The 27,043-nt window shown below is 39.1% G+C and overlaps 1 pseudogene; it reads left to right on the top strand.

The window, feature by feature from the left end:
- Positions 1 to 27,043, top strand: part of LOC133223715 (phosphorylase b kinase regulatory subunit beta-like) — a 56,681-nt pseudogene that overhangs the window by 462 nt on the left and 29,176 nt on the right.

Genomic DNA, 27,043 nt, shown 5'->3' with positions numbered 1-27,043 from the left:
CAGGTGAAGTATTTTAAAATTGCAGCCACGTACACCGAAGTGCCAGGTTTCCATTGGGTAAAGGCACTTATTTTTAACATGGGAATTTTTTGTTCTGAACTTCTGGACTGCGTGGCAGCTATATGCTGGTCTGAATGACAGGATGATGTTTACTGCGTTGTCTTGAATTTCCAAAGTTAAAAAACCTTTATTTTTTTATTTTTTTTTTTAATTAAACACAGCCTTAGTTGAGATTTTATTGTTAATACTCCAATGGAAACAGTTTTCTAAACTATCTCTGTGGTGTTTAGTATGTGCTTGTAAAGCTTAGTCGCGATTGCATTATTTGCAATTAGTTCTATTGTGGTAGTGACTGATCAGACGGTGAAGAAAACCTGGGGCTTTCTGAGGGCACTCATAAAGAGAATTGATTGATTGAAGACTGGTTTAATTCATATGGCTTTAAAGATTCTACTTATGTGTAGTATGAATTTGCAAAATACTGTGATTAAGACTATCCAGTAAATGAGTTATTGCTTTTGGCTAGTTCTGACTGCGTGGTATTGTTATCTGAAAATTGATTTACAAATGTAGTCCACAAAATAAAGTCTGGAACCTTCATGTTGGGTGTATGTGAACTCTGAGGCACAGGGCACCATGCCAACCTATGCAAATTAGACCTTGTGACTGCAGAAGGCATTTGGATGATTTTAAGTCCTTGAGTTTTCTTTTTTGTTAAATGAGTATGAAAAGGTATCCTATAAAAATGACAGGTTGTTATTGTAGTTCACTTTTTCTTCCTGTTTGTAGAGATTTTTGTCACTTAAACAGGAACTGAAGAAGTTTTTTTTTACTCAGGAAATAAAGATTATTTTAGTTGAAATGCTTTTCTGATAAAAGACTTGTTTTAAAATCAAATTTTGTACATAATCTTCCAGGTAACATTCTTGTCTAAAAATGCAAATCATGTTCTTGTTTCTCAAATTTACTCCTGCGTCTAAGTATGCTAAAATTGGTTTAACTTCAGAGCTTTTATACTTAACCTTCTGACACTATCAGAAAGTGGCATTATTGGTATAGTCATTGAAGGTGACTGAAACTCGCCCATAATGTTTTGAATTGGCTGGGATCTGTGCTCCAGAATCACAGTTTACAACCAGAGCGGTTTGGTTTGGTTGTTTTAGTATGATGCTTGGAGTAAGATATAATAAACATGGAATATCGACATGCATGCATGAAATGCATATGTTCATGTTTTGTAGTTGACAGCAAAGTATCTTTTAAAACTCTATCCTGTAGGAGGTAATCTGTATCTTCATGTTTATGTATTACATTTTTGCCAGTAAAATCAAATTTAATTGAGATTATTTTTTTTTTGCTACCTTGAGCAATAAAATACTGTTTCATTTGTTGCTGCTTTGATAATTGTTAGCAGCTCTAAGTATAAGTAGAATTTCAGCTCTCTTTATTATTGCTTAACACTTTTATATGCACTCATTAAATCGGTGTTTTTATTTTATCTTGAAATATATCGAATAGATTTTATTCAGCACCCTTTGACATCAGTGCAAATTTCCTGTTGAATAACAAAGTGACTGTCTCATGTCCATAAAATGGACTTTGTGCAGACTGACTTTGTCATTTTAGTCTGGCAAGTTTTATGGAAGTAAAAGCAAAATAAAACAAATTTTTAGGGTAGAGAGAGAAATGTGAAATGTAATGACACTATCCTATCCCTTTTGTTTTCACTCTGTCATATTAATAACTCCACTAACATTGCTTTAACTTAATGCTGGTTGCCTTTAACATGTACTAAACAGTTCTCAAAATCACTGTAGCTTAGCCTGAGACGTTTGTGATTAGCTGCACCAAATTGAAATGGCCAATTTGGATGATGACAGAACCGTCTCTGCACATGCTTTTTCAAAATTTGGTAAGTGTGCAATTGTGTGTTTCGGTTTTGTTTGTGGCTTTTTAGCTCAACAAAAAAGAATTGTGTTTTGTGTTTCATGCAGTGTTTTGTGCTAGCAGTTTTTAGAAGTGTACAGTAGAACCTAAAAATTTGAGCTCTTTCAGTGGAAATTTCTGAAAACTGGAATCTACTGAGGTTTGAGATCTACAGCTCAGCTCTCATTTTGTTTGTGGTTTTTGTTCTTGTAAGTGTCTCAGTGGAACAGTTTCTGAACTAAAGTTTCTCTTTTTAAAATGATTGTTGTTTGAAAGGTGCACCAAGAATGGTGTTTAGCATTAACTCCTAAAAACCTCCTATATGACTGGTTTGGTGGAAAGAAGTAAAACCTCCAGTAAGTCAGACACTGTTCCAAAGCTTGATTTTTGGAAACCAGGTGGAGGCAAAATAAAGCCTCCTGGTGCAGCTTCTCTTTAAATACAGCACAGGCTAGAATATATGATGTTATCAAGGCTGTTAACTGATTTACCTCTATATATATTGAAAAGAGTTTGACTGGAACAGATGCATCCACATGTGATACTGGCTGATCTGCGGAAAATGACATAGGACTCTTGTTTAGTCTGTGTTGAAACACAGGAGCAGTACAGGTGCTAGGGAGACTAGCCAGGTAAGGGGATTTCAGCTGTCTCTTGCTAGAACTGAGTCACTTTAGCTACCCTGCCCTGCCTGTGGCATTTCTGTTTTGCGTGTCTTAATGATACGGGACATGTGAAGTACTGACATTGTAACAAAAACAATTTACTCTTTCCTAATTGTTTTACTGGTACTTGATGTTTATTATGCAAAATTATCATTTTTAGTAGTTTGAAGAGCTATTGTTTTGAGTTCTCAGAAGTGGCAGTGACTGCCTTGAGTATCCGATACGGTTTCCTGTCTTGCTTGTAGCATTTACAGGCCTTGCTTTGCAGACTTTAGCATTTTGGTGTACTTTGATTATGAGAAGCTTCTGTGCACTGACATGATAGTCAATGTTTTATTTCTGGTGTTCATTAACTTCGATGTGTTGTTGGTTATGGTAAATCCTGAAATCAGTAATTTCTGTTAAGTGTAATGTACTGTAGAGAGAAATCACTTCATATGACTAGTAAAGGACAGAATCAATTGATACATATTTTTTCTTTTTCTGTGAAAGTCTAATTGAATTGTATGCACAGTCTAACACATTTTTCTTGATAAGTGGTAGTTGAAAACTTTTGTACTTTAATACTAGTTAAATGAAACTACTACAAGGTTTTACTCATTTTACCTGTGTTTTTATTATCACTCAACCTAGGTATACTTTGTACCTTGTGTTTACTCCTACTGTTTATTCAGATAGAGGAATACCTTAATACCTCTTTTTTCTTCCCTCAGCCCCTTTCAGGGAGTTTCTTTGTCATGTTTTCACTGAATTGTAGAACAGTTCAGCTTGGAAGCAATCTACTCTAAGCTCTTAGCTCAAAGCAGAGTCAGCTGTGAGATCGTAGTTTCCTCCTGTATGTAGTGATTAAAAATCCCCATCAGCAACAGCACAGTTGGTGCGCATTCGGTTCATGGACTCAGAGTTCACATATTTACATATGTGAGAAATGAACTTTCCTTCTAGTGGAAATGCTTCTGACAAATTATTTTCTGATATCGTCTTGCTCATGGGTTTGGACTTAAAAGCAGAGGTATTTCATGGCAGAAAACTATTAGAATCAATTGTATTATATCTCTCCAGTACTGTGTTAAGTCTGAGCTCAGGAGAGATTGAGAAGTCTAGAGGGAAAGGAAATGTGATGTTGGTAAGATTTGATTTATTCATGTGAAATCATTTCTTAAACTTTGCTGTATGAAGAAATAAAATCCTCTTTAGTCCCAGTGACTTTCTGGGTAATGAAATTAATTGTGGTCTGAAGTCCAGAACTTGTTCATGTCTCCTCTGTTGGCTTGCATCCAGAGCTAGTGTCAGATTTAAAGGGATATGGTCAGTTTGTTCATTTTTTGTTAGGGTTTTTGAGGGTCTGTGCTGATTTAATTATGCAAGTAACCATTTTCTTTTCATTCTAGAAATAAAATTCTTGTCATGTTGTTTCCATTTGTTTGTAAGCAAAATTCAGGGAGGTGTGTATTTGGTTGGTTGGTATTTTTTTATAAATTCTGTGCTTTGAAAAATTCGAATAATCAATTGTTGAAGTACACAAATTGTATCCATTGACTAGGCCCAGTACTCCATTCTGATCCATGTTTTTAATATCTGCAGTTGATGCCATCTTGAAGAATGTGTGGGTGTTCAAAGCTTCCATATATATAAGTATGGGAGAAGTGTTTCAAAATGTTTGCCATAGCTTTTAAATCTAAACATCTAGGCAGTTCGTAGCTAATCTCAAGTGTAACTGAAATAAAAATGAAATGAATGGGAAAGTACTGTAACCTCAAGGTAACATAATACTCTCAGCTCCAGAGGTTGTATGTGCATAAGTATTTACACTGCTAATAGTTTACCTCAAGAGAACTTCCCACTATACTATTTAGTCAGTGCAGTATTTAGAGGCAATTGGGGATTTCATTGGACGTATGGTAAAGATTTTGAGTGTTCTCATATAAGACGTTAAATATATTCATTAGGGACTGTAGTGGTAGGACAAGGGGTAATGGGTTAAAACTTAAACAGGGGAAGCTTAGATTGGGTATAAGGAGGAAATTCTTTCCTGTTAGGGTGGTGAGGCACTGGAATAGGTTGCCCAGGGAGGTTTGTGAATGCTCCATCCCTGGCAGTGTTCAAGGCCAGGCTGGTCGAGGCCTTGGGTAATATGGTTTAGTGTGAGGTGTCCCTGCCCATGGCAGGGGGGTTGGAACTTGATGATCTTAAGGTCCTTTCCAACCCCAACTATTCTATGATTCTATGATTCTATATTAATGCAAGAAGCAACACTTTTGATTTCCTATCTGTATGTTTTCTTCGTGATTTTTTTTTTTTTTGGTTGGTTGGGTTTGGGTTGGGTTTTTTTTGTTTTGGTATTTTTTTTTACAGACTTGCAGGAGTATACTTCTGTAGGGAATTAATGGGCATACTTCATTGTGGAAGGACCATGCACCCTATTTAAATTTTGTGTAGGGTTGTTACCTTGGGAAACAGCTGAAAAAGTAATTGAGTGAACAAAATATTTTTTTATGTTGTTTCCTAGCATATCTACTTACTTATCTACAATAAAACTGCACTGTATAGTTACAATGAAGTCAGATATTTATATAAAATAGTATTTGAAATTGATATCCTAGTTCTGTTTCTCAAGAACGCTTTTCAGGTACAAACTGAGAACTTGAGGGTACTATTAGCATGTTTCATTCTTTCATGTTTAAGTGTTGAGGTCTTGCTGCTGGTTTTTTTGTTGTTGTTGTTGTTGTTTTGTTTTTTTTTCCTCCCAGTTTGAAAACCTATTTTAAATATCTAATTGAAAATGGCTTTCTCTGGCAGGTTTTTATCTTGTTTAAATGAACTTTTAACTAGATGTTGGAAAAGAGCACAGATGGTCTTTTTTTAGCTATCCTAAAAATAGCTTCTGCTGGGTTATGGTCTCACTACAAGAACACATGGAAAGAACAGATAGCTTCATGTTTGTCCTGTCTGTTTCTTGAATTTGTTTGCATTGTAGTACAATGAAATATGATTTACCCAGAATTTTTCCAGCAGGGCATTCTAGACAACCCAGCAAAAAATGAACTATATAGATGCTAATGAGGAATTAATAAAGAGTATGTGGAAGCTTTTGATTTTGAGTATTCTTTTAACCACGTTTTCCTATCTGTAGGGGGAGTAATGTAACAGATACTTTCAAGGCATCAGATTTTTTTGGGGGGGTCAGTTTTCTTGAACCTTGAATTCTTTTCACCTTTATGTTTCAATAACAGTCTACTCTGGTGTTTTAATTTATTTCTTCTAGTAAAGTTTCAAGCATCTAAAAGAATATAATATGTACGTGGTACTTTGGCATTCTCATGCTCTTCATTCTGTTGATTTTTAAAGAGAATATACAAAAGCTGTGATATACTGTTTTTCTTTTCCACTATAGACCAACTTCATTTCTTTTAGCTTTGTTTCTATAGGCAACTCAAATAAATTGGGCTCTCTGTGCTTCCTTCTCTGGTCCTTTCCCTGTGTGCACATGTTATTTGTAACTTAGCCTCTCCCAGTGAGGAAACTAGAAGCTGTGGGTAAGCTCAGATGTGTTGGTAAATGTCACTGGAGAATCCAGGCACAACAGATCCACAGGAGTCTGCTCAAGGAAGGGTGGATTTTTGTTGTGTTTGTTTGTTTGTTTGTTTGTTTGTTTTATTTATTATTTTTAACCACTATAATTGCAAAGCAAAAGTGATACTAATTTGGAGGGCGAGGTTGAGTTCTTGAGAGGCAGGAAACATTTTCCAGTCTCCCCACCACAGGACTTGATTAATAAAGTTTGTGTCACCACTCCACATGCTTTCCTTTCATTTAGATGAGACCTTGTGTATGGACAATCTCCTGTCTAATGCTTGGGTATGTGCTGTGAGTGCGGAAGAGGCAGCTTGAATAGCAGCATGCTGTTGTGCTGCATCCTGCCAGACTGCTTTGTTGGTTGGGCTTCCCTAGCAGTTGATTTCTGAGCTTGTCAGAAGGGCATCATGCAGCCCAGAAAAGGGAAATTCTCATTCTTCCTGTTACCAGATGGCTCTGGGAGATCTTGCCATCCAGAAAACCAAATGAAGCTGAAGTGATTTATGGAAGCAGAGCAATACCTTACTCTTAAATTAGAAGTGTTTTACCCCTGTAATTTTTAAGAAACTGAATAGGTAGCTCAATTCAGCTACCAGGAAAACAGGCTTTTCAGGTGCAAATAGGAAAGCAGTCAATTTGTGGGATATTTAGAAGGAAATATGTAGATTAGATAGCATTGTATTTCTCTGGAATACAGGTAATTTAGGAGCTTTATGTGTTGAATAGGTTATTTAAGCTTTGGTAGTACATAAGAAAAAGATAACCCCTTTTTTGATTCAAGTCATGAAATTAGCTAAGGTTATTGCTAGGGTGGGTACAAATGAGGTTAGGATGGGTCAAATGTTAATGGTGTTGCACGCTTCACCATTTTAGAAGGCAGGTAGGGAAGTCATAGTTAAATTTGGGATACTTTTGGCCCTCTTCCGCTTTTCTACAAATCCTTAGGAATGCTGTATGTAGCATACTTGTAAGAAAATGTTTCTAGAAAATCTTTAATGTTTAATAGGCTGTCTTCAATAATTTATCTATTATCTTTACGTAGCATGTGCTAATTAAACTATGACATTTATGTAGCTAAATATCTACAAGGCATGAGAGAGCCAGATGGAGGTCTTGTTTTTTTTGGACAGGTCTTACAGAATAAATGTGTATAAAAATTATTCTCTGAGATTAGAAATATTGCAACTACTTTTGTTTGAATTTGAATTTGATGAGTTGTGCTTTTATATAACAAACATCAAAAAATCATATTACAGTAATTGTTAGCAGTAGTACAATTATTAAACTAATTCTGGTCTTGATTTTGTTTTCTCTTTTTTAGGTTCAATTTATGAGCCACTTAAAAGTATTAACCTTCCAAAACCAGAGGGGGGAAGTTTGTGGGATAAGTTGGATCATTATTATAGAATTGGTAAGTTAGCAATTGTTCATACCATAAAAGATTTCTAGTGTAAGTGACTACAATATTTACAGCTATGGTTATGACAGTAATTAGCTTTCTCTTAAAATAGTATCTGCAGCATATAATAGGGATTTTTATTTTCTGAGAGGTAAAGTATGACCTCGTGCTCACCAACAGGGAAGGGCTCGTTGGAAATGTGACGCTCCAGGGCAGCCTTGGTTGCAGTGATCACGAGATGGTTGAATTTGAGATCCTCAGGACAGTGAGAAGAGCGTGCAGCAAGCTCACAGCCCTGGACTCCAAGAGAGCAGACTTTGGCCTCTTCAGAAACCTCCTTAGGAAGGTTCCATGTGATATAGCCCTAGAGGGCAGGGGTGGCCAAGACTGTTGGTTGATATTCAAGGATCACCTGCTACAAGCTCAGGAGTGTTGCATCCCAACTAGAAGGAAGTGCAGCAGGAGGGCCAGGAGACCTCCTTGGATGGATAAGGAGCTGCTGAGGAAAATTCAAATGAAAAAAGAGGCTTATAAAAGGTGGAAGCAAGGAGAGGCGGCCTGGGAAGAGTACAGGGATGTTGTCTGGGAAGCTAGGGACCAGATTAGGAAAGCTAAGGCCCAGTTAGAATTAAACTTCACTAGGGATGTGAAAGATAACAGGAAGGGATTCTACAGGTACATAGCAAATAAAAAAAAGACTAGGGAGAACATAGGCCCCCTCAGGAAGCTCTTGGGAGAGCTAGCTACGCTGCATTTGGAGAAGGCTGAGGTTCTGTGTGACTTCTTCACCTCGGTCTTCACTGGCAAAGGCTCTGACCACAGCACCCAAGTCTCTGAAGGCAGACGCGGGGACTGTGAGAATGAAGACCTTGGGCCCACTGTAGGAGAGGATCTGGTTCGAGACCATCTTAAAAATCTGAACGTACACAAGTCCATGGGATCTGATGAAATCCATCTGCAGGTCCTGAAGGAGCTGGCGAATGAAGTTGCTAAGCCACTGGCCATCATATTTGAAAAATCATGGCAGTCAGGTAATGTTCCTGATGACTGGAAAAAGGTAAATATAATCCCCATTTTCAAGAAGGGGAAAACGGATGACCCAGGGAATTACAGCCCAGTCAGTCTCACCTCTGTGCTTGGCAAAATCTTGGAGCAGATTCTCCTGGAAGGCATGCTAAGGCACATGAAAAACAACAAGGTGCCTGGTGACAGCCAGTATGGCTTCACCAAGGGGAAATCCTGTCTGACCAATTCGATGGCCTTCTATGATGGGGCTACAGAACTGATGGACAGGGGTAGAGCAGTTGATGTCATCTGCTTGGACTTGTGTAAAGCGTTCGACACTGTCCCACACAATATGTCTCTAAATTGGAGAGACATCAATTTGATGGATGGACCACTTGGTGGATAAAGAATTGGCTGGATGGCCACACACGAAGAGTTGTGGTCAATGGCTCAGTGTCCAGCTGCAGACCAGTAACGGGTGGAGTTCCTCAGGGATCAGTTTTGGGACCAGTCTTGTTTAACCTTTTGCATCGCTGACATGGACAGTGGGATTGAGTGCGCCCTCAGCAAGTTTGCCGATGACACCAAGCTGTGGTTCAGTTGATATGCTGGAGGGAAGGAATGCCATCCAGAGGCACCTTGCCAGACCTGTGAGGTGGGCTGATGCCAGCCTCATGAAGTTTAACCATGCCAAGTGCAAGGTCTTACACCTGGGTCGGAGTAATCCCAAACACAGCTACAGGTTGGGCAGAGAAGAGATTCAGAGCAGCCCTGTGGAGAAGGACTTGGGGGTGTTGTTCGATGAGAAAATGAACATGAGCCGGCTTCAGTGTGCGCTTGCAGCCCAGAAAGCCAACCGTATCCTGGGCTCCATCAAAAGGAGCGTGACCAGCAGGTCGAAGGAGGTGATCCTGCCCCTCTATTCTGCCCTTGTGAGACCTCACCTGGAGCATTGTGTGCAGTTCTGGTGTCCTCAACAGAAAAAAGACATGGATCTGTTGGAACAAGTCCAGAGGAGGGCCATGAGGATGATCAGGGGACCAGAGCATCTCCCGTATGAAGATAGGCTGAGAAAGTTGGGACTGTTCAGGCAGGAGAAGAGAAGGCTGCGTGGAGACCTCATAGCAGCCTTCCAGTATCTGAAGGGGCCCTATTATTTCCCTTATCACTTGTATTATGGTGGTAGTAGCAGTTGTTTTGTATGGTACCTTAGTAGACTGTTCTTATCTCAACCCATGGGATTTACATTCTTTCAATTTTCCCCATGACACCTGTGTTCAAAATTATCATCTGCATTTTTTGAATAGTAGAGTAACTGCTATTGCACCTGATAATCTTGGATGGGGAGGGGTAAAGGTAATTTGCTGACAGTTTCTGATGCTTGAACTAACCCAATTACGAGTTAGAATTGATATTTACCTGTTAGGTGTCATTATTCCTACTTGAGGATAGTTTCCTAAGTTTCTGCTGTGTATTTGGAAGACACAAAAACTTGAGGGTTGAATTACACTTGCTGAAAATGAAAATGTATACTTGGAAATCCAGTCCAGGTGTAAGACAGAATTTAGAATTATTTTGGATAAAGTGGTAACTTAGTATTGTGGCTTTAGCCAGCTGCAGCTGAGGAAACTTTAAATGGATGGAAGTTTTCTTGTAGTACTTGTAACAGTTGGACAGGTGATTTGGGAGAAGTTAATTTCTGGTACTAATTTCAGTGCCACAATTTTGTTTGTTAGCTAACTTATTTTAAGCAAATTTTGGTTGTTTTCATTATGAGATCATTTTAAGCCAAAAACATAAGACGTTAAAGAAGTGATGGTATATTTTGACTGGGGGGATTGGGGGTTGTGTTGCATTTTTATTTTAAAGGTATTGAGTTAAATAATTGTAGTCAGCCATTCTCCTTACTTACTCCTTTAAAAAAAAAATCATGCAATCATTTGGCCTCAGTTAAAGATGTATTTTTCATAAATGTAGGATTCTTCGGAGTTTAACTGCTAAAATTTTATTTATTATTATTTTTTCATTAAAGGAAAGTTACTGGATTACATTGTAGAGATTCTGTATGGAGTGGATTGTATGAGAACAGAGTCATATAAATAGTTTTGAGTACTGGGGGGCTTTTGGGTGTTTATTTTTATAACAAAGGTCTAATTTGATTGAAAACCCAACATAACAAAAATTTGTGTATGTCCTTCTCCTTACCTTTCTCTGTTGTCTGTTTTATGTTGTGCATGCTCTAACAGATTGTTTACATCTTGATTTATTCCTGAAAATCTGTGTAGAAACTGAAAGAAATATAAGTGTTAATACTGTTTTTGGTTTGGTTATTTTTTCCCCTTTTTCCAGTTAAGTCAACGTTGCTGCTTCATCAAAGCCCAGCCACAGGTCTGTTTCCTACAAAGACGCATGGGGATAACCAAAAGGCAAAAGTACACGACAGTCTTTACTGTGCTGCATGTGCCTGGGCATTAGCCCTTGCTTACAGGTGAATAACTTCTAAACTCACATCTCTCACATTCTTTCTGTTACTCAGTTCCCAGGAATGCTTTTGCAGATGAAGCTTCAACAGGAAAGTTTTGTAAACTCATAATGTTTCCAAATCTCAATAAAAATTTATATGTAGCTACTAGTTAAAAAATGCCACTCTACTTTTGGTAAGTAAACATGTTTTCATATAATTTAATTGGTACCAGTATTCTGAAACAGAGGAAGTAATGCATGCTATTAAAAATAAAGGTTACTGAGGCAAACTGCATTCAAGGATTACTACTTATTTTAAATGTAGTAGAACAGTATGAAGCAGAAGCAGGTTTGTTCCAGGCAGTAACAATCTGAGTACTTGTAGCAGACTGAATCCTTGAATACTGAGAAAAGTGTATTTGGGAAATAATAGTGGCTATCTTCCTCTCTGGCTACAAAGGGTGGGCAGTCTCAGGTGTTAGCTCCTCTTATTTTCTGTTTCTTCCATTTCCACTGTTTACTCCTTTGAGAAGTAGGTTAGGAATTTGTGTGGTGGTGGAGTATGACCTTAAGAGCTATGGGAGATAATTTGTTCATAATGCCCTCTCCTTTAGGTCATATAATTATGGGAATTGCTTTCTGAGATGTAGTATTCCTTGATTCCAATCTTGGCACTCCAGCCACCCAGGAAAACACAGAGGTGATAACTCAAATGCAGTTTTGAGAAAAGATGATGGTGTGCAGATACTGGATAATTTCCTCTTTTTAGCAATCAACTTCTTGTACTGAGGTAGTGATCATATTTTTGGACAAAATTCTAGTATATTTTATAGAAGTAGGGCCAGAAATAATATGAGGAGCTACTGTTGAAATAAAGATAATCTGCTTAGCAGACAGAATTTTGAGTTTCTTTTTTGTCTCCATTTATTGCTTTAGATTCTGTATCTGACACCGCTCTGAAGGAAGTTATTAAAGTTGTCTTCTAGGAAATGTGACGAAATTATGCATTTTGAAATAGAAGATGCAGAGTTACTTCTGGAGATGCTGTGCCTGAAATCTAATAGGTTTCGATAAGCTAGCAAAAAATAAAAGGAAATTTATAGTCGGAATGTGTAATTGCGGCTTTATTTTGTTTTATTGAAATCTTTGCATCTTTCTTGTAATACTTTATTGTTGTTGAAATAAAAGCATTTGAAAACAAAATGGATAAAAGAAGGAAAAATAAAAGCGACAGGGGTGATTATTTTGAATTTTCAGCAGCTCATAGAAGAGACCATGGTATGATGTTACTCAAGTTATTCAGTCTTTCGTTTTGGTTGTGTACTGTTATAAAAGATGATACATGAAATTTGTTGCAGGTTGAAGAGTGGGCAAAGTAGTAAGACAAATAGTTTGTTACTCTCAGTTATGCTCAGAACAGCGCGCGGAACTTCAGATGCTGTGCAGTGAACTTTGGTTGGCAAAGGTTGATGGTTGAAATTAAGTGAATGGCTAAACAAGCAAAAATAAAAGGCTCATGTGGAAGGTTGTATTATCTACTACATGCAGATTACTGTGCTTGATTCATGCCAGTGCTGCTGTTGTGAATAGAGGAAAAATATTGTACCATGAGCTTTCACATGTGCTTCACTGGTCTGATAAAAGTGAGAATAAATCCTCCTGCTTAAAAAAAAAAATCTTAACCTATTAATTTTACATTTTCTGGTTTTATTAGTTATGGGGTTGTTTTTTCACTCGTCATTTCAAACTGAAAGCAAGTACATTTCTTGAATTTATTATTTAAATAGCATGAGTTCTGGATGTATATGTTTTTGAAGTTACCACTGCCTTCCTTATTTTCCGTGTAGTTAGTAGAACCACAGCATAAACTAATAAATGTTAAGTGTAGTGAAAAAGGATATGCTTTGCTTGCAGTATAGTTAGCATCCACTTACCTGTCATCAAATTAGTGACAGCTATAAAGTGGACTGAGAAGTAGCAGAGTGGATATTATGCGGGTTTGCATATTTGTAATCAGAGACATGTTGTTGTAACTTAACAGATGTGTTTTCCCTCTGAAAGGCTCAATCAAAAGTTGAGAACTTGAAAAGACAGAACACATGAATGCAATGGTGAAGGTTACAATACACACAACACAGTTAACAAAATTTGGATTTGGCATTTTTTTAAATATATGTTTAGTAATGTAGTGAGTGATTTATGGTATAAAAATGTTAAGGCATCTTGAAACTTTTCTGGACATTCAGAGTAGTGAACTTTTGAGACTCTTACATGTACAGCTATAGTTTATCAGCATCATAAGGAAAGTGACTGCTTGATTATGAATGGCAGATATTTTGTACAGTTAAAGAGAAGTTGCCTTGGTGTTTTGGATCTCTCAAGGGACACAGAATAGAGGCTTGCAATGTTAAAATATCAGGCCTCTTTTTATTTTTAAATTCTGAAATGTGAATGTGTAAGTTGCAACATAAACTAATTTTTAATTTTATTAAGGAAGGATAGGTAGGGCTGTAAATATGTTGATATGAGTATGGGCACCACTGTGGAACAGTGTTAGCTATATACTTAATAGTCCAAAGCACTAATGTGTCTTCTCACCCTCATCACATTTCCAATTTGTTTTACAAGTTATCTCTCTTGCCCAGGCGTATTGATGACGGCAAGGGAAGGACATATGAACTGGAGCATTCTGCTATTAAGTGTATGAGAGGAATTCTTTACTGCTACATGCATCAGGCTGATAAGGTAATACACTATAGTGTGGACACAAGCTCTTACTTAATTCTAAGGAATTAATTGAACTGAGAAAACTGATTTCTAAATATAGATAAATTTCAAAAGGGAAATGCAGTATTACTGTGTTGTCCAGCTAAGAACAGCTGCTTTGTTATTGTCAGGTTGCAGGACAGAGAAGAAGAGAGAAGCATTTTGCAATGTAAACTACAGGGTATATTTGAAACTTCTTTGGGTTCCTTTTTCAGTTATCTGTCCTGTTTAAACATAAAGCATTTGGGGGGTTTTAATGTCATTTTCATGCTTAAATGGAAAGACGTGGAATCCTTCTGGCTAAGGCGGGATACTGTTTACTTGGTTATTGTACTTGCAGTTGTTATCCACACCTACGTGATAATTTTGATTATATTACTTGGTTACTTTGGCAGCCACTTCTCAGTATTCTTTGAGTTTATGAGGTCTTCCTACAGTGTAGTAATAATCAGTCCCTAGTACCTAACAGACCTAAGTCAAACAGGACTTTATTCTGAGAGACTCTATGTGCTGGCCTCGTGTAGAAGGAAGATATTTTTTAGTAATATTTATTATATATGCCCAAAGCATGACTTGAATAGATGATACTGCTTGTGACAAAAATTTCAGATGTTACATTGTATTGCTAACAAATAAATGAGTTATGACCTAAAATATGTCAAAAGTGTTCATGGACTGGACATGAGAACTCCATAAGATGTTACTCACTTGCTTGCTTCTGGGGCATGTACTTACGTGCCATGTATGATTTGTTGGTACAGAAGAACATGTCATGAAGATATGTTCAATATTGAAAGTTTTGTTAAATGTGGACCAAGTACTTACAATGATGGTTAACTGTTTATTGGAGCACATACCGTAAGTTGAGGAAATATGGAGAAGGATCTTCTTTTGTTACCTTTGGGGTTTTTTTTTGGTTTTTTTTTTTGTGTGTGTGAATTTGATTTCCTTTCTGTGCCCTACGGGCAACTCCTCGAGAGTGCAAATTGTTTACTCACATGGTTTCCTGATGTCACAAAAATTCTATTTCGTGACAAAAAAAGGGAATCAAAACTATTTTAAAACCACTGTAGTTTTTGTTTCACTCCTTTACTGTTAACTTCTTGTATTAATAATTCGCTTACTGCATTCCATCTCTATTGTAAGAAATTCTGTATCATAGAGGCTCGTTCTGAGGTCCAGTAATAGTGTCCATGAATTAAAAAGTCATTTTAATCCGAGTTACTATTCTTCCTATCTGTAATCTTTTTGTTTTCTTTCTAAGCTATCAGCTTTGCCATCTAGTATCTGTAAACATTTCACTGAATATCTGAATGTCACAAACTGTGCTTCCATGTTTTCCAGTATTTTGCCACGTTCTCTTTTATACCAGATTCTTGGCTCTTATAGCTTTTCATTTGTTACATCGCCTGCCTGTGGTGATTTCTGAACACTTTGTACATCCATAGAATCATAGAATCATAGAATCATAGAATAGTTAGGGTTGGAAAGGACCTTAAGATCATCAAGTTCCAGCCCCCCTGCCATGGGAAGGGACACATTGCTCTAAACCATAATTACCCAAGGCCTCATCCAACCTGGCCTTGAACACAGCCAGGGATGAAGCATTCACAACCTCCCTGGACAACCTATTCCAGTGCCTCACCACCCTAACAGGAAAGAATTTCCTCCTTATATCCAATCTAAACTTCCCCTGTTTTAAGTTTTAACCCATTACCCCTTGTCCTACCACTGCAGTCCCTAATGAAGAGTCCATCCCCAGCATCCCTATATGCCCCTTTCAGATACTGGAAGGCTGCTATGAGGTCTCCACACAGCCTTCTCCAGGCTGAAGAACCCCAACTTTCTTAGCCGATCTTCATATGGGAGGTGCTCCAGTCCCCTGATCGTCCTCGTGGCCCTCCTCTGGTCTTATTCCAACAGATCCATGTCCCTTTTATGTTGAGGACACCAGAACTGTACATAATACTCCAAGTGAGGTCTCACAAGAGCAGAATAGAGGGGCAGGATCACCTCCTTCGACCTGCTGGTCACGCTCCTTTTGATGCAGCCCAGCGTACGGTTGGTTTTCTGGGCTGCAAGCGCACACTGAAGCCGGCTCATGTTCATTTTCTCATCAAACAACACCCCCAAGTCCTTCTCCACAGGGCTGCTCTGAATCTCTTCTCTGCCCAACCTGTAGCTGTGTTTGGGATTACTCCGACCCAGGTGTAAGACCTTGCACTTGGCATGGTTAAACTTCATGAGGCTGGCATCAGCCCACCTCACAGGTCTGGCAAGGTGCCTCTGGATGGCATTCCTTCCCTCCAGCATATCAACTGAACCACAGCTTGGTGTCATCGGCAAACTTGCTGAGGGCGCACTCAATCCCACTGTCCATGTCAGCGATGCAAAAGGTTAAACAAGACTGGTCCCAAAACCGATCCCTGAGGAACACCACCCGTTACTGGTCTGCAGCCGGACATTGAGCCATTGACCACAACTCTTCGTTTGCGGCTGGCCGTCCAGCCAGTTCTTTATCCCCCGAGTGGTCCATTCTTCAAATTGATGTCTCTCCAATTTGGAGACAAGAATGTCGTGTGGGACAGTGTCAGACGCTTTACACAAGTCCAGGTAGATGACATCAACTGCTTACCCCTTCCATCAGTTCTTTAGCCCCATCATAGAAGGCCACCAAATCGGTCAGGCAGGATTTCCCCTTGGTGAAGCCATACTGGCTGTCACCAAGCACCTTGTTGTTTTTCATGTGCCTTAGCATGCCTTCCAGGAGAATCTGCTCCAAGATGTTGCCAGGCACAGAGGTGAGACTGACTGGGCTGTAATTTCCCGGGTTATCCATTTTCCCCTTCTTGAAAATGGGGGTTATATTTCCCTTTTTCCAGTCGTTGGGAACTTCACCTGACTGCCATGATTTTTCAAATATGATGGCCAGTGGCTTAGCAACTTCATTTGCCAGCTCCTTCAGGACCCGCGGATGGATTTCATCAGGTCCCATGGACTTGTGTACGTTCAGATTTTTAAGATGGTCTTGAACCAGATCCTCTCCTACAGTGGGCCCAAGGTCTCCATTCTCACAGTCCCTGCGTCTGCCTTCCAGGACTTGGGTGGTGCGGTCAGAGCCTTTGCTAGAGAAGACCGAGGCAAAGAAGTCATTCAGAATCTCAGCCTTCTCCAAATCCTGTGTAACTAGTTCACCCGAGAGTTTCCTGAGGGGGCCTACGTTCTCTCTAATCTGTTTTTTATTTGCTATGTACCATAACCCAGAAGGCTTAAAAATTATTAGTATAATATTAATAGTTTAATTAATATAATAATATTTTTTGTTTTAAAACCTTTGTCACATTGTCAAGTTGTACAACAATAATTAGATTTTACTGATTGTAATTAACAAAAATTACTAAAATTCTTGTTGCTAACATAATTTTTTCACTCTGATAAGAGCTTTAAACTAGGAATGGTGAGGGGGCGAGAGACTGCTGAACAATCAAGTGGTGATGGGGTAGGCAAGCAAAGAGTTTAAGGCAATGTGAACAGAAGGCACACAACATTAACTCAACTGGAATTGTCCCAAGAGCAGATGTGAAAATAAGGAGGCACCTGTGGGACAGCATTATGGAATAGAAAGCTCTTGTACCCTTTCTGGGAAATCAGCATATTTGGGTGCCTCTCAGCAATGCCCTGCAGTAGTGCATGCAGCATGGGGAGTTAAAAGGAGAAATTAGAACTGTGTGTGCAGCTCCAGGGCTGTCATGGGATCACAGCTGTGTGGTAGAATAGCTCAGGTGACTGGAACACTCTGGATGGATAAGGATGGGGCAGGAAGATGAGAGGGGGAGGTGCCCCATATAAGAGAAAGTAGCTGGAATTCATGGTCCTCTGCTAGGGAAAGATGGTGAGCCAGCTGGGAGCTCATGGGTCAGAATTCGGTATGTACATTTCAGACCTGGGAATTCAAAGTAGGAATGATACGCTTTCTACTGAGATTTCAGCACCAGCAAAATAAGGTGGTGTTTGGCCAGAAGAACTAAGTGACTAAGCATCTGTGCCTATCTATTACAGATTAGATAGATGTGTTGAATATTGATATTCTTTATGTATACTTTAAGTATATATTCTGGTAAGTTTCTGTAACTGTTATAAATTTCATATAGTGGTCATAGCAATAAATTTTGAAGTACTTTAGCTACATAATGAATCTGTGGTTACCAAATATACTGAAATTATTGACTCTGATTTATGTTTTGCCTTTAAATTCGCCTTAGGTTCAGCACTTTAAGCAAGACCCCAAACCATCTGGATGTCTTCATTCTGTTTCCAGTGCACACACTGGAGACGAGGTCTTCTCCCATGAGGAGTACGGCCACCTTCATGTAAAATAGGCATGTGCATGTAAGTGAGTTTGGATGATTTTAAATAATGTTACTGTTGACTCCATTCTTTCACAATGCAGCTGTCTCTGTTTAGGTTTGTGTTAAATGTCTTGTACTTGATAAAACTGAAAAACCTTCTGCATCTTTTGGTGAAAAAGACTTTGAAATACAACTCAGTGGTATGTTTTGGTCAGAAGGTACTGAAACAGCTGCGGGATTTGTGGAGGTAGATGGTTGCTTATGAAGTTGCTATTTTTGAGAGCAACAGATGATTGTAAATAAAGAATCCTGGCACAGAAATGTTGAAGAAGTAAAGCAAAAGATTTAGTGTAATCTATTGAATATTATAACTTTTTATTAACTTTTTAAATGCTTTTTATTTTTTCCCTTAAGTCTTAGCAATTTTTATTCATAGTGAAGATTTAATGTATGATTAACAGCTTTGTCTGGTTACAAATAGTTGTTCACTGGTTTGTGTAGTGTTTCCTAGTCAGATTCACTGCATAATTGATTGTCTTAGTGGCTTTCAATTTCCAGAGTGTTGGTTTGCTCTTTTTTGTCTCCTTCTCTTTAACTTCAGACGCTTTTTTGCATTCATGACCTTGTTATTTTACATTCCATAACTCTGCATACTCCTTTTAGTTCAGAAATTGATAGTGAAATTATTCAGAAGTGACAGTAGGTTGATAATTATTTAATTCTATAGTGACATCACTTAAATAGTTTGTACTGTAAATGTACTGAGAAAAACAATTTGTGGGGTTATCCTAAGTTAGCATTTTGAACTTTAATGTAAAATTTCCTGAAAATACACATTTTCTGTCTGAAGGAGGGGACAATAATTTTGGGACCTGGGAGTACTGAGTAATAGTTCAAAGTCTCCTGTGTTTTGTGGCAGCTCAACCGTTCCCATAAATGTGTATGCATATTCCCTGCTTTCATCAGGAAATCTCAAAAAATAGAGCCATTTAAGCTTGGTGGAGACAACGGCAAACAGAGTAACTGAGGCAGTTCAGTTGGGAAGAATGAAATATATTACACAGTTGGCCTGCTGTTATTGCTGTACTTGGTGCTTTCCAAATTGTATGAAGAAATTGGACTCAGTGGTCTTTAAATCTTTTGGAATTTTTAGAATTTGGATTTTGTTCTTAATCTGCTGTGTTTCAGATGGGAATCCAGTTTTTTTTTCTAGATGTTTTCTCTGGATTTCATATGCTGAGATTGTGGTTTTACAGCTCAATGATGCAACTTGTTGTTATAAACTTACTTTTCCTACTGGACAAATTCTCAGTTATACTAGAATTCTGTGGGACAAAAGCAGTTGTCTTTGATTAATAAATCGATATTATGGTGCTCATCTGTACAGCTTCTAAAGGTGATTACTGTTAATAATAAATGCTGCATACAGCTACAAAAGAAACGTTTTCACAAATATAACCGTATTTGAATGTTGTAATTATACTTCTGTGAATTGATAATGCTAAAATTCCAGTTACGGATAAAGTTACTTGCTTTTTAAGGATCACAGAATCATGGAATGGTTAGGGTTGGATCAAATATGCTGTGTACTATTCAATATGCTACTTGCCTTCTTGGTGCTCTACTTGCTAATAAATTGTGAAACAGCTTGTGACTGAAGTGATTGCCTGTGAATCAAAGCAGCATGCCTAAGCACAAACATTTTACTATCATAGTTTCAAATAATTTAAAAAACTATACTGCAGCAGCAGTTTTATAGGACAGTGCCTGTTTGTGGGATTTCTTCCTGTTGATTGTTGCCACATCGTTACACCTACGATACTGGTAGAATGGAATAGTATTTTTGAAGAACCAGAACTGTGTTATAGTGGGTCCATTTCTGTTCATAGGTCGTGCCACATTTACCTTGCTTATGTGACCCCAGTAAACGTAAAGTTAATTATTGTTTCTTTTCTGTCTTTAATTACTTCAGATAAATGCTGTGTCATTATTTCTCCTCTATTTGGTTGAGATGATCTCTTCGGGGCTACAGGTCATCTACAACACAGATGAGGTATGAATAGATTTCTGATGCTAAAATGCATGCTGTATTTTTTTCTGTTTCTTGATTTTAACTGTAAAATAATTGTTCTGGACATACACTGCAGATACTCTCCCCTTTTTAATGGAAGTCAGAGCAGATGAAAGGAGCGAATGGATAGTGAAATAAATTAATAGCTAACAAAGTGTTAGATATGAAAAGAGTGAATGTAAAATGACATTGAAAACTTTTATAGTTCCCTGCTATGTCTGCAAGGTACAAGGTGAAGATTTAAAAGATCTGTTAGGATGGTTAAGTTCTAGTTATGTTTTTTTCATGTTTCTTCTTATTTCAGCCTGTCAGTGAGTGCTTTCTGTCCAGTGGAATTTCAATGTAATAAATAATAGGATTAATTTTCTGGAAAGCTGAAGCACTTTCTTCAAATACATATGAATCTTTGGGTGTGTTAAGAAGTTTCCTTGTATCTTTAATTTAAAATAATGCAATTTTATGTCTTGGTAAGAGATGTTTATAAGATTGTTAATTGTCCTGTAAATAAGATGATAATAGCCTTGGCTCAAGGACTAGTCATGTCAGGACAATCTGCTGTCGTGCTCTAAAATGAGGTATTGCTTTGAGGCAGGAACAGAGTGCAGGATTTTTGTTGTCTGTTTCCTTTCCCCTTCTGCTTCCCCTTCTGCTTCCCCTTCCCCACTGCTGCCACTTCCCCTTCCCCACTGCTGCCACTTCCCCTCTTCCTCTGTCCCCACTGTTTTCTTAATCTGAAGTTGTTTGAGTTTACTGTGGTCTGTTTAGTTGTCACTGCTTTATTGCCTTAAAAAGCTTAAATACACTTAAAGTACTAACATATTTAAAAACTGAGATTTTTCCAGTAGTAGTGTATTTGCATTATATTTTCTAAAATATACATTTTCATTAATGGTTTTTCTTTAGATAATGCCCTGGGTTTAGCTGTAACAGTTACTTTTCTCCTTCTTAGTAGCTCATGCAGTGCTGAGTTTTTGACTTCAGTCTGAGAACAGCGCTGATAACACACTGATGTTTCGAGTTGTTTCTAAGTAATGTTTACCCTGACCAAGGAATTTTCAGTCTCATGCGCAGCCAGTGAGGAGGGGCACAAGAAGCTGAGAGGAAGCAGAGACAGGACACCTGACCCAAAGTAGCCAAAAGGGTATTCCATATCACAGCACATCATGCCCACTATATAAACTGGGGGAGTTACCTGGGAGGCCCACATCACTGCTGGGGTCAGGCTGGGTATCGATTGGCAGGTGATGAGCAATTGTATTGTGCATCACTTGTGTTTATTGTTTTCTTTTCCTTTTCCCCTTTTAGTTTCATATTCTCTCCCCTTGTTATTTCCCTTATCATTATTATTGGTGGTAGTAGTAGTAGTGGTTTTGTATGGTACCTTAGTTACTGGACTGTTGTTATCTCAACCCATGGGGTTTACATTCTTCCAATTCTCCCCATCTCTCCAGAGGCAGGGGCGAAGAAGGAAAGGAGTGAGCTAGCAGCCGCATGGTTCTGAGTTACTGGCTGGGCTTAAACCACGACAGCTAAGGAGAAAACTAAATGATGCAACTTGTCTCCTTTCTCACTTAGTTAGATTATATGATAGGTCTATATTATTTTCCTTGAATTGCCTTTATGTCTGTGAGGAGGCAAATGTATATGATGATATTTTTACTTAGCTTGACTTTTAATTTATATTATCCTCCAGATGTTTGCATGTTATAATAGAATCTGTAGAAAAAGTGCATGTGCATTGACTCTCCAGTCAGTGGATATTCTCTACTTCACTGTCAGGATGTAGTTTTCATTGCAACTTCGGCCTCGAAATCTGTGGACTATGAAGGTTTACATTAAGATTATCTTACCCCAGACCTGTATATTCTGATAGTCTCTGTATAGCTTCAACAGTTCCATATATTCTCAGATCTCATTAGCACCACATAATTATGGTATTTCCAAGTTTTCCTGTGTGTCTAGATAATATGCAAGATTGTGGCATTGGCAGCCCCATGTCTGTGCCAACTTGCTACCCAAGCGTCAAGTTGGATGTTTTTAGTGTCTTTCTTTTTATAGAGAGGGTTTTGAACCAGAGCTAGTGAAGTGGAAGGTACTGGCAGATGGTTGATATTTGGCAGGCTGTCTACATGGGTATGTTTGCACACAGAATTCTTGGTTCCAAATGATGCAGTCATTGTATACCAGGTTCTTTGATGTCAGGCATGGCAGCTGTGAGTGTGTTAACATCTAGTTGCATGTGTTTGCAGTTGGAAATTGAATTTAATCTCATCTTTTCAGCCATAGCAATGAGAATAGTATTTGATTGTGCAAATGAATGAATTTAAGAGCAGTTAGCTATGCATAAAACAGAGTGGCACTAGTATTTGCAGTCATTCATGTTGTCTGTGTATTCTTTATTACACCCTGCTCTATACATGCTTGGTTTCTGGATAAATTAGCTTAACACACAGGATCCATAATTTCTGTAAGTGCTTTATCATTGACTTGGCTATAGTATTTTCATGCCACTGATACGAATAGTTGCCTTCTGCAGATTTTGGTTTGCAACCAGTTATCTGATGCATTTATTTTTTTTTCTGTAAATCTGCTGTTTGGAAGCCCTTAGTTAGTCTCATATCTGTAATTGGCCATTTTTTTTTCTTGTGTTCTGTACGTCATCACTGGTAGAAAGTCATTGGTAAGATTATGTGTTTCTGTGTAGTGGTCCTTGCTTCTTCATTTAGCTGATACATCTGAATTTCAGTTACTGATAGATACAGGAGAAGCCCCACTCTTAATCACTGTGTATTCTAGCTTCATTCAGAAAGAGTTCATGTCAGTGCAAGCAAGTGCTGAATTACAGGGATGAATAATAGTGGGCATCTTTAAAGACTGGAGCTGTTTCCTTGAAAATGCTAGCTGTGAAAAGATTTAGTGTACAGAATATTGCACATGAGCACCGCACAGTGAAATTTTAGCAGAGAGATGTAATAAGTAGAGACAAAAATAAGAACAGAATTACATGTATCACTGATGGATTGCTATTAGCATAAATAGTGTGTCTGAAATAGTAATATTTTAAGTTTTACAGAAAATTTGAGCGAAAAGGACAAAACAGGTAGGCATACAGGTAAATTAAGATTAAAACAAATAACTTCTAGTAAAAATTTTATTTTTATCTCATAGCCCATTAAAAAAAAATCAAGTAACGCTTGACTGGACTAAAGTGGTTTGTCCTCTGTAGATCATAGAATCATAAAACGGTTTGGGTTGCAAAGGACCTTAAGATCATCCAGTTCCACCCCTCTGCCATGGGCAGGGATGCCTTACACTAGACCATGTCACCCAAGGCCCTGTCCAGCCTGGCCTTGAACACTGCCAGTGGTGGAGCATTTACAATGTCTTTGGGCAGCCTGTGCCAGTGCCTCACCACCCTCACAGTAAATAACTTCTTCCTAATATATAACCTTAACTTCCCCTTATTAAGTTTAAGCGCATTACCCCTTGTCCTATCACTACAGTCCCTGATGAAATCCTTCTCCAGCATCCTTGTAGGCCCCCTTCAGATATTGGAAGGCTGCTGTGAGGTCTCCATGCAGATTTTCTTTAGGCTGAGCAGCTCCAACTTTTTTAGTTCGTACGGGAGGTGCTTTATGCCCCATTATCATTCTCATGGTCCTCTTCTGGATGATCTCCAGCAGCTCCATGTTCTTCTTATGTTGAGGGTGCCAGAGCTGCACATAGTGCTCCAAGTGGGGTCTCACAAGAGCAATATGACTGTGTTTATAGCCATTATAATATTCTCTTTTGCCACAGAAGTGTGGATGAACCAGTGTGTTGTGTTTGTGGTTAAATTTCCTGTAAGTTCTGTATAAAAATTAATCATCAGTTTAACCTTTCTACAATGAAGCAACTCCAAATGTCTCTTGCAACAGTGTAAATGCTTTCTTTTCCATAGGTTTCCTTCATTCAGAATCTTGTCTTTTGTGTGGAAAGAGCCTATCGTGTGCCAGATTTTGGTGTCTGGGAAAGAGGAAGTAAATACAACAATGGCAGTCCAGAGCTGCATTCGAGGTATGTGAGCAAATGTAGTTCTTTCAGTCAAAGCAAGAAAATGTGATTTGAACAAAAAGAATTTGTGGGGTGAGTTAAAAATAGTTACTCATTAAAATACCGCTTGAGATAAATTAAAGTTCTCTAAAGACTAAGAGATGTATTTTGGGAAACTGTGAAGCATAATTTCATCATCCTGTGCATGCTGAAATAACTACATAGATGCTTTCCTATTTGAATATTCAAACGCAATAATTATGTGCAGCTGCATGCGTATTATTGTGAAAATGGTATTCAGAACAGTTCAGATTCTTGAGGCGTGTGCAGTAGATTGTATACACAAAAATATTTAAAAATATCTTGGTTTAAGTGTTGAATTACGAGTCTAAATTTTCTCATCTCCTGCCATGCTGGGAGGAATATGCTGAACACTGGAGGATAGCCTTTTCTACAAGTTCTATTCCAGGTTCCTCAGATCCTACGAGTAACTGGGTGCTCTGACTCAGGTCCTGTGAGACATTTAGGAATGTTCTTAACATTTTAACATTAGAGTGGTCCAGTTCAGTTCAGTAGAATTGCTCACACATAGTCTATCTTGAAGGATCAAATCTGTAATCTGACAACTTATTACTATTGTTTTCTTCACACTTTGACTTCTGAGTTTTCATTATTCATAGAATGGCTATAGATTGCATATTGTAGGGTTTTTAAAATATTATTGGTCATCATAATATCACTGGCTTGCAAATAGTACACATGAATTTCTTACAATAGTTAGGGCTGGAAAGGACCTTAAGATCATCTAGTTCCAACCCCCATGCCATGGGCACGGACACCTCACACTAAACCACGTCGCCCAAGGCTCTGTCCACTCATAGCACAGAGGTGAGACTGACTGGTCTGTAATTCCCCGGGTCATCCATTTTCCCCTTCTTGAAAATGGGGGTTATATTTAGCTTCTTTCCAGTCATCGGGAACTTCACCTGAGTGCCATGATTTTTCAAATATGATGGCCAGTGGCTTAGCAACTTCATTTGCCAGCTCCTTCAGGACCCGCGGATGGATTTCATCAGGACCCATGGACTTGTGCACGTTCAGGTTTTTAAGATGGTCTCGAACCAGATCCTCTCCTACAGTGGGCCTAAGGTCTTCATTCTCACAGTCCCTGCATCTGCCTTCCAAGACTTGGGTGGTGTGGTCAGAGCCTTTGCCAGTGAAGACCGAGGCAAAGAAGTCATTCAGAACCTCAGCCTTCTCCAAATCCTGTGTAGCCAGTTCTCCCGATAGCTTCCGGAGGGGGCCTATGTTGTCCCTAGTCTGTTTTTTATTTGCTATGTACCTATAGAATCCCTTCCTGTTATCCTTAACATCCCTAGCCAAGTTTAATTCTAACTGGGCCTTAGCTTTCCTAACCTGGTCCCTAGCTTCCCGGACAACATCCCTGTACTCTTCCCAGGCTGCCTGTCCTTGCTTCCACCTTTTATAAGACTCTTTTTTCATTTGAAGTTTCCTCAGCAGCTCCTTATCCATCCAAGGAGGTCTCCTGGCCCTCCTGCTGCACTTCCTTCTAGTTGGGATGCAACACTCCTGAGCTTGTAGCAGGTGATCCTTGAATATCAACCAACAGTCTTGGGCCCCCCTGCCCTCTAGGGCTATATCCCATGGAACCTTACTAAGCAGGTTCCTGAAGAGGCCGAAGTCTGCTCTCTTGAAGTCCAGGGCAGTGAGCTTGCTGCACGCTCTTCTCACTGTCCTGAGGATCTCAAATTTGACCATCTCGTGATTGCTGTATCCAAGGCTGCCTTGGAGGATCACAGTTCCAACGAGCCCTTCCCTGTTGGTGAGCACAAGGTCAAGCATGGCACCTCTCCTTGTCGGCTCCTGTATTACTTGCAGAAGGAAGTTGTCTTCCACACAATCGAGGAACCTCCTGGATTGCTTGTGCTGGGCCGTACTGTTACTCCAGCAGATGTCAGGATGGGTGAAATCCCCTGTGAGGACAAGGGCCTGTGAGCGTGAGGCTGCTACTGTTTCTCTGTAGAGCACTTCATCCACAGAGTCGTGTAGATCAGGCGGTCTGTAACAGATCCCCACAGTAATGTCTCCCATCGCTGTTTTCCCTTTAACCCTGACCCACAAACTCTCTGTTCACTGATCACCCATCCCCAGATAGAGTTCCTGTCGTGGTTTAACACAACCAAACAGCTTGTTAACTCACTCCCCCCCTTCTTGCCCTCCCCCTACTCTCAGAGGGACGGAGAGGAAAATCAGGAAAAAAAAAAAAAATGCAACTCCCATGGGTTGAGATAAGAACAGTTTAGTAACTAAGGTATAACACAAATCACTACTGCTACCACCAATAATAGTCATCATGCCATCATCATCATGGCTTGACTTCGCGAACGAAGATTTGGGAAGGGCATTTACCCACGCTTACTACAAGCGCGCTGGTGACTAAGAAGGCCAATGTGGGATAGGCAAATCCGGCTACAAAAAGCACAGCAGAAGGTCTCCTTGGGTGGAACAGGTGGGACATGATTCTTCCTGCGTTGTCTTTTCTCCTCGAGACTAGTTCTTCGTGAGCTCTCAAAGGAGTCAGCGGCATTATGTATGGTGTGCCTCCAAGTCTCCCGATTGGAGGCCAAGGTGGACCACTGATGGTAGTCAATATGGCCAAGGCTAAGGTAACAGAAGATGCCCGTTGGCCGCGGCTAGCCAACCAGGTGGAGGGGGAGATGAGCTTTGGTTAGGCCACCTTTTCTAGGCCTCTCTCCATATGGAGCAAGCA

Source organism: Neopsephotus bourkii, unplaced genomic scaffold (genome assembly GCF_033783945.1).
Source record: "Neopsephotus bourkii isolate Nb327-2 ecotype Australia unplaced genomic scaffold, CSIRO-AGI_Nbou_v1 NB_1648, whole genome shotgun sequence".
NCBI classification, from domain to species: Eukaryota; Metazoa; Chordata; class Aves; order Psittaciformes; family Psittacidae; genus Neopsephotus; species Neopsephotus bourkii.
Note: the sequence above shows the minus strand (reverse complement) of the source record. Positions and strands in the feature narration are given on the sequence as shown.